An 8,498-nucleotide genomic window follows, 5' to 3' on the forward strand; every position below is an offset into this window, starting at 1 on the left:
GGATGGGTACCGTCAATCACTTTTGAGTTTGTAGGGAGTGGGAGTTGTGGAACTTGAGGGTGGATGGGAGTTCAGTGTTGTGGCTAAAGTCTAGAGTAGAATGTTTGGATTTAGAATGGCAAAGTAATTTACTGGGGAAGTAGGAGGTAGAGTGGGGAGTTAATATATGTAGAGAGGAATTGGTATAGTGAGGGAGTAGAACATCTCGGAAGGAGGGGGAAGAGCAGAGCGAGCGACATTACTGAAGTAGGGAGTAAGAAAAAACCTTGTCTGACGTGCTTCCTGTCTGGCTTCACGTAGGAGTGAGACAAGTCTGAATTCTGAGAGTTGTTGCCACCTCAGACTCAAACTGGTAGGTGGGAGCTCTCCTTAAAATACTTATGGGGCCGCCAAGTGGCACCGTTCGGGATCGGTAGACCAGTTGGGCACATAGAGGGCATCGGGGCTGTGGAACGGCTAGTGTTGATCGGATGTTCCTAACGCCAAACTTTTTGACATTGACGGGGAAGAGGTTGATTGGTCGGACAGGAGGGATTCTCCCCAATGTAAAATTAAAGGGAAGTGCGATGTTTTACGAAAGTAATTTTTAGCACGTTGTGAGTCATTACGTGACCTCTGGAGGATGGAATAGAACTGTACTGATATTACATCATAGTCTCGTGAGCAGGCGAGTAAGTCTTATCCATAATCTGACCCATTTTTTTGTCATAGGGCAGTTTTGCTGGGGAGAATATTGTTCCGTACACTATTAAGGGTTGGATGAGGTTCTAACAGGAATGGGGTTGCCAGAAAGCTCATTAGAGTTGATAATGGCTATAGCTTGGTTTTCATATGTGATTCTGACGAGACGGGAACGATCGGGTCGGCTACGGAAATGAATTTGCCTGCTTTTGTGTTTGGAAACATTACTGGAAAGAAGCGTGTTGTGAAGTAAGGAGGCTTGGGAGGGATCACGAAAATCGTCCCATTTGGCTGGGCTAAATGAGTATTTAATATTTGCAGAGATGGGGGTGGTACATGGACGGAAGAGGGAGGTAGTATTACGGAGAGGTGGACACAATGGGGGGGATGTAAGTAGTAATAGGGAGTGATGGGGTAGTTGGGAGAAGTTGTGGGGGTAGAGGTGATGAAGTTGAGAATTTTTGGGAGCGTAGGAAGGTCTCCTGGAGAATGAGTATTGATTTGGGTGGTAAGGAACTGGGACCGTAACCACGACTACACTCCAAGAGCAATCACAACATGAAAACTACAATTAAGTATCATGCTGTGCCCACGGCGGTTCCAAACATTAACCTCCCGTTAAAAAGAAAACATGAGGAGGGGGTAGTAGCTGCGAGTGGTTCAGAGTCGTGCTTAAAGGAGAGCCTGGGTTCGGAACCGGAGAGTTTTGTGGGGCTATTTGATGAAGGGGCAAGCCTCATTGCCCCTAATAAAGGGTATAAAGTCTTTATTACTGGCTATGGCATGCCTAAAGGTAGGTTGAGGGAGAAAAAACTTTCACCCCTCATGTCCCCCTTTGAGGCATAAAATCAAAAATAAAAAAAAAAAAAAAAAAAAAAAAAAAAAAAAAAAAAAAGGGCTAAACAACTAAAACGGGAATACCATGACCATGGCTCCCCTCAGGCCGTTCAGGACTGGCACAAATGTCAGCCTTGCATCCTTTTCACACGGATCTCACACTTCGAAGTGTATAGTAGAAGGGATTGGATGGTAATTGTTAAATGGTTAAAAGCAAGAGAAATGTGCTAGACAGTCTAAGGTCATGTAGCACTATAGTTAATGTTTTGGGGAAGGTGGTTGAGTAGTGATTAGTTGTCTAAGCTGGGCAAAGATTGGTGAGGATGAAAGGGTTGGAGTCGTGTGTGGTACGGAGTTCGATTAATGAAGGATATGTATACGTTTGAGGAAAGAGAATAGGTTGTTGAAGCAGAAAGTGTGGGATTTCTGAAAGAGGTCTGTAGTGGGGAGGTCGGTGAAGGGAGGAATAGATGGGTGGAGAAGCAGAGGTACGGGTTGTTTCAAACGGGGCATGAAGAAAGATACAGGATGTGTGGGATTGAAGAGGGGAACCCATTACAACTGTGTCAAGGGACATGGTTTGAAAAGGGAGGTGTGACATAAGGTTTTTCTGATTGATAAGTATGGATGAGACATAAAGGAAATGTGGGGAGTAAGACAAAATGATAATTGGGGGTATTGGAGGATGTGTTTAGAAAGGTCTGCTTGAATGCATCAATAGATTGGCACTAGTAAGAGGAAAGGATATGGGAAATGGGCTGTGTTGGGAGGGGGTAGGAAGGATTGGGTGTAGGGGGGATTCGTTCGGAGGAGGATGGATATCAAGCAGTTACTTGGTGTGTGGAAGGAGCAAGGAGTTTGTATTTGGAGGTTGATTGTCAGTTTTTTTCATTAGGTAAATCTTGAATATTTTCAATGGTTTCTTCTTCTTATTTGGGTTTTGGGAGTTTTGGGGGATATAGGATTTCTTGTGAGGGGGGGAAGAGAGGACTGGTGTCTCAAGCAAAGGAGTAAAGGAAGGTGGAGTGATTTGTGTGGTATTGGAAGAGGGGGTGGAACTTTTTTCTGTCTGTTACGGGTAGTGCGAGGGGAGAGGGAAGGTGTTGGGTTGTGGTGGTGATTGAGATATCTGTAGTAGAGATTGGAGTGTCTGGATTTAGGATGCAACAAGAGTTTGACTGGGAAGGTAGGAGGTAGAAGAGGGGGGTTTAGATGTAGGGGGGGTCGTGGGGGTGGGTTTAGAGGAGAATTTGGTAGAATGAGCAGTAATTACTGGAGTAAGGAGTAAGAGAGACCCACGTACGACGTGCTTCTTGTCTGGCTTCACGTAGTGTGAGTCCAAGTTTGAAATCTGAGAGTTGCTACTCAGACTCAAATTTGTAGTGGGACAGCCCCTATAAAATACATTATGGGGGGCCGCCACAGTTGGCACATTTGCGTGTTGTGCAGGGCAGTTAGATCGGGTATGGCCATGTTGGCACATAGTGGGCATCTGGCTGTGGACGGCAATGTTTGGCTGGGTGTCCTAGACGCCAACAATTTTGGCACTGACGTGTGAGGAGGTTGGTATGGACGAACAGGGGGGATTCTCCCTCCTATATAGACGTTAAAAAGGAGGTCATGTTTACGGAGGTAATTTTGGCTATGTTCGTGGGTTTCTTTTCGATTACCCTCTGGGGGGAATGGCGTAGCATTGTACTGCGTGCATCGATAAGTCTGTGAGACAGGCAAGTAGGTCTTCTCCACAATCTGAACCAATCTTTGTGTATAGCATTGGGCAATTTGCTGGGGAGATTGAACTGTTCCGTGCAAGTATTGAGGTTGGATTGGGGTTCTGCAAGATGGGGTTACCATATAGGTCTGTTAGTTGTTTAATGCTATAGCTTTGGTTTTCGGATGTTACTGTGACAAGACCGGGAGCGGTCGGGTGCGGCTAGGAAGAGAGACTTTACCTACTTGTTTTTGGAGACAGTGTTGGAAGAGAAGGGTGTTGTCAGAGTAGAGGGGCGTGGGAGGGATCCCGAAAAATCGGTCCCCCATTTGGCTGCGCTGAAGAGGTATTCAAAATTGTTGTAGAGATAGGGTAGTAGAAGGGCGGGGGTCGTGACGAAGTGGAGTAGTGTTGAGGGAGGTAGTGTTATGGGGAGGTGGGCAATAAGGCTGTAGGTTATTAATAAGGGAGGATGGGGTGGTTGATGTTTGGAGTTGTTGGGGGTAAGGTGATGCACAGTTGAGCGTGCTGGGAGAGTGGAAATTTTCTTAAGATTGGTTGTTGGCTACTGTATCGAGTAGGCATTGATGATGGGGTAGTTGTTTTGCAGTGTTCGGAGCCGTGGTCAAAGAAGCCCTGGGTCAGGGAAATCGGTGGGTTTACATCGTTGGGGGCTTTTGATAAAGGGGCAAGGCCTCATTCCCCTAATAGTGGGGATAAGTTTTCATTGCTGGCCATGGTAAGCCTGGATTCTGTGGGGATAAAAACAGTCCCACCCCCGAGGGTCCCCTTGATGGTAGTGCTAGAAAAATCGGGGGAGCATGGGAATAACGTGCCCATGGCTCCCTCAGCCGTTCAGGACTGGCACAAAGTTCAGCCTTTCATCCTTTCAGCACGGCTCTCACAACTTAGGAAGGTGGATAGCAGAAGGGTTTTTGGTGAAGGACAGAAACGAAAAGTGGAAGGAAAATAAAGACCATGCAAAATTAGTGAGTCGAGGGCTGGAGTTACCAAGGTTGGGGAGTTTCCCCATCTTGTGTCCAGTTGTCTCCGCCTCCTAAGCCCCCCCCACCGACAAACGGGGCACGGATTGGGGGGGAGAAGGGATTGGAAAAGGGGCAGAACGAGAAGCGGGAGGGGCAAAAGACGGTCGAAAAGTCGAGTCGAGGCCGAGGGCCTAAAGGCAGGGAGATCCCCATTCATTGGTTCCCTAGTCCTCGCTCCTAAGCTCCACCCCCACGACAAAAAGCAAGGAATGGAGGGGGTGTATAAATAACATCAATAATACAACAGCGGCTATTTGAATCCACACGAGGTTCCAATGTCTGGACCTACGGGAACTTTAGTTATCAGATATGCGAAATCATGTCAGTAAAGAAAATTTGATGCAATCCGTACGAGAAACATGAAGATTACAAATGATTCATGTCAATATAATCACATCTCAACTTAAAGCAGACCCCACCCCCTCAACATAACTTGTGTACTCATGCTTCTCTATGCCATCTTTTGCTGAACTTTGAAGAAAAGAATATGCTTCCTAACATGGTCTTACTGTCAAAAGCAATGCTAGGCCAAAAGAAAAAAAATCAATTCAGACCTGAACATCTAAGTGGGATGAGAAGGATATTGGGAGGAAGAGGGAATGGTGATGCACATGGAGGGAGGATGGAGTGTTTCTTTGGGGAGAATGAAAACATTAACGTTGGGTAAAGTGGACAGAAGGGGGTGACGAAGACGAGGAAAAGGCAAGGGGAGAAGAAGATCTGCCAAGATTAGTTGAGGCGAGGGCTGAGTCAAAGTTTAGTGTGATTTCCCTGCAATCGGGTCTGTCTCTGTTGTCTTTATCTCTCCCCCACGACCAGCAAGAAATGGGGGTGGGATAAGCAGTCATACAGAGTCCAGGATGAATGAATTTTGTTCTTTTTTTCCCCTAAGATTGGACAAAAGCAAAGGAGCTCAAATTCAGCAAAGTCACACAATTACTACATGGGTTAGTGCTATTACAAATATGAACTGATTTAGGCGAATTTTACAATCGATACATTCACAGTATAAGGTCAAGTAAGTGAATGAAAAACAGTTTCATTTTTTATCATTTATGTTTTCTAATTCATACTTCCGCTTTGCCTAACAAAACATACAGTGCTAAAATCCCACATACAACTTTCATATACATTCCAGTTTGTTTAAATCATACATTTTGAAAAAAAAAAAAATGTCATTAAATTAACATCAGGTGGTCAGTTTAAACTCGGAGAGATTATACAATTCCATGGTAACAAATGCCTGGTATTTGCACGTTACTAGAAACGTATATAATACACACTACATCAACTATGTAATGAAAAAGGTTCTTGAAGGTGTATGTAATAATGATCTAAAGGACTAAAACTCAGGAAGAATGACAAGACCAAACTACTGAACCAGAAACAAACTGTGCTTTAAAAAAACTTTGCAGGACAAGCTCTTCTTATGTACCATACCATAAACGGGCGAAGATGACATACTGAAGGAATTCACGCTCCTTTTTCCCACATAATCAAATACAAAAACCTCACATAATTAAACACAATGAAAGGCTCACGTAGATTCCTTGCATACCAACAAGTTATGGTTAGACGAATTACACCTCTCGCTTCTCAAAAACACATGATCGTTCGCTGTCTGTATTCTTCTAAAATGTTGGGTCCTCTTTGCCACAAACCCATTTTAGTACTGTGGTTTTCTTGAGCAAAGTCATGTTCATTATTTATATATATATACTTCTTAAACAATGTGTATAGTTTAGATGGTCTATCTCCAAGCCTGGGTTTAGCTGCCGCGACTTCCTATCCTGGCACACACAAGGGGCGATCATCAACGTTCTTCGCAGAGCCCTTTCCTGTTGCATCCTCTTTTCTCACGACATGGCAAAGGTCGTCAATGGGAAGATCCTAAAACAGGGATAACAAGTGTCAACAAAACACAACTCACAAGGATGAACAGCTGTTAACTCAACTGATTTGTATAATAAAATATACTGCCTGATTCTAAACGAAGATGGTAAATCAACTCAATTGTTTTGTATAGGAGGGTTTGCAATTGTTAAAAAAATTATATATTACACACACACACGACACAAGTAACACCTATACTAACACTCTACAACTACTACTACTACTACATATGAGACCACTCACCTTCACGATAGTCCAGGACTTGTCCTTAATGGTGATGGGGAAGGAGTTACATGACTCCCTCAGGGGTAGTTGTAGGAACCATCAGAAAAGACGCCCATGGAGACAAAAGTGGCCATCAGCGGTGCCCTGCCAGATGCTCTTCATGTGGTCGCAAGCAGCCTTGGCACAGACATAGCGGAAGTCAGCCTTACGAGCAGCAATGACAGCACCACCACGTTTCTGGACAGTCTGAAGAAATTAAAGGTAATGTTTTAATGAGGTACACCTATCAGGAAGCAAATTCAAGGCAGATGTTTACTAACACAGGTTATCCTAATAGTAATTTCAATTTACTCTAAAGAAAAGTGACCTTACTGTAATGAACTCTCCCTTCAAGTAGGCATCATCCTTAATTGCGTCGTAGACAGGGACTTCCCTGCCCATTGATGTTGGCGACAGCATGGCGAGCATCTGGGAACTGGGTGGAGGAGTGGTTGCCCCAGATGATCACGTTCTTGACATCATTCACCGGGACCCCAAGACGGCTGGCAATCTGGGCCTGGTGGGAGGTAATATGTTGGTTATATTTCAGAGGATTATTATTACAGTAGTGGAAGACCCAATACCATTATTACTGGTGGAAGTGATACCATGGTTACTCATAATAAAAATGAACTGACAAAGTAACAGTGTCAATGTTTACATCAATACTATTATCTATGCACCTCTTACTTTACTTTAAATAAACCATATTTCTCTCCAACATTTTCCTATTTTCTATACTTCATCATGTGTAAAGTCAAGAAAATAAACAAGCCCATTTTAGACTCACAGGAAAACAATAGTTGGAAGTGTAAACTTTTCATAGTAATGATTAAAAAATTAACACGAGATTCAGGCTCATACAGTGTTATCTTTTTCTTTTCAATTTCTAAAGAAACATTTTCTCCAAGTTTAGCTCAGTAACTGTGCAATTGAAGTATACTTTGCTTATCAGTTTAAAGAAAAAATGTGGGCTTTTATCTTAAGTCCACACAAAAAAAGGAATTATGCACCTTGCTTGTTTACAACCTTTTGTACATCCACTATATTTCCTCACCCCCATTCTTCATTCTCTCTATTTAGTCATTCCTATCTTAAAGGTTCATTTAGAGAATGAGTATGCATATTTCCTGTTGTGATAAGCTTATTGTAAATACGTGGGTGAACTAACCATCAATCCCAGCAATATTTTCCTCTATGACACTGGATTAATAATATGAAAGCAAAGCATCAACTTCTCACTGTCAAGAGAAGTAGCAAAAAAAAGAAGGAAGGAAGGAAGGAAGGACAAAGATGAGAAACTCACAACCACGATCCTCCTTTACACACACCTGAGCTCGGTTCTGATCCAGGCGGGTCATGGCCGAGAAGTTCTCCCTGGGGATTGAAGGAGCATACTTGGCGCAGATAAGGGCGTTGGTGTTGGCAGGGTTGCCCACAACGAGCACCCTCACGCTCTTCTTGGCATGCTGGTCGAGAGCTTGGCCCTGCAAGGTGGAGAGGGGTTTGGAATGAGTAAATTCCATTTGAGTCATGGTGCAAAACTGGCCATGAAAGCTGGAAATGACTGGGTGATTAAATCTATTTCTGGTTATGGTACAAAACTGAACCTGGCAGAAGTAAACATTAATTTGAATAATACATCTTGCTACTGTTTATGTACAGATTTAAAAAGTAAATGAGTTATTGTTTCTAATTATGTTAGGAAACTAACGTCCTGTCCATGCAAGTGTGCATGTTTGATGGCCATCCATAACGGTGAAGTTGCAGGCAAGCAAACAGCAGGGAAAACTACTTTATTAATCAAGTAGCTTGCCTACCTGTGACATCACCTCTACTTATACCTGCCCTTGTGCCTGCTGATCATGCATGCTCATGTGCACAGGCCTTTGGGTGGGCTTAACATATACAAGAACAGCAGAAAGGGCCACTAAAATTAAAGATGGCCAATGACAATATACACATTAACCACTTCCTAATCTGAGATGTCAACCGAACTCTAAATCTAAATCAAACATAAGACAAAAGACATGAGAATATGAATAATAGTCTATATTGTATCAAAT

At 43.4% G+C, this 8,498-nt stretch overlaps 1 pseudogene; it reads right to left on the bottom strand.

Annotated features, from left to right (window-relative positions):
- Window positions 1-6,470: 6,470 nt before the first annotated feature.
- Window positions 6,471-8,498, bottom strand: part of LOC119595040 — a 12,644-nt pseudogene continuing 10,616 nt past the window's right edge.

The sequence above is a fragment of the Penaeus monodon genome, chromosome 35 (genome assembly GCF_015228065.2).
Source record: "Penaeus monodon isolate SGIC_2016 chromosome 35, NSTDA_Pmon_1, whole genome shotgun sequence".
NCBI classification, from domain to species: domain Eukaryota; kingdom Metazoa; phylum Arthropoda; class Malacostraca; order Decapoda; family Penaeidae; genus Penaeus; species Penaeus monodon.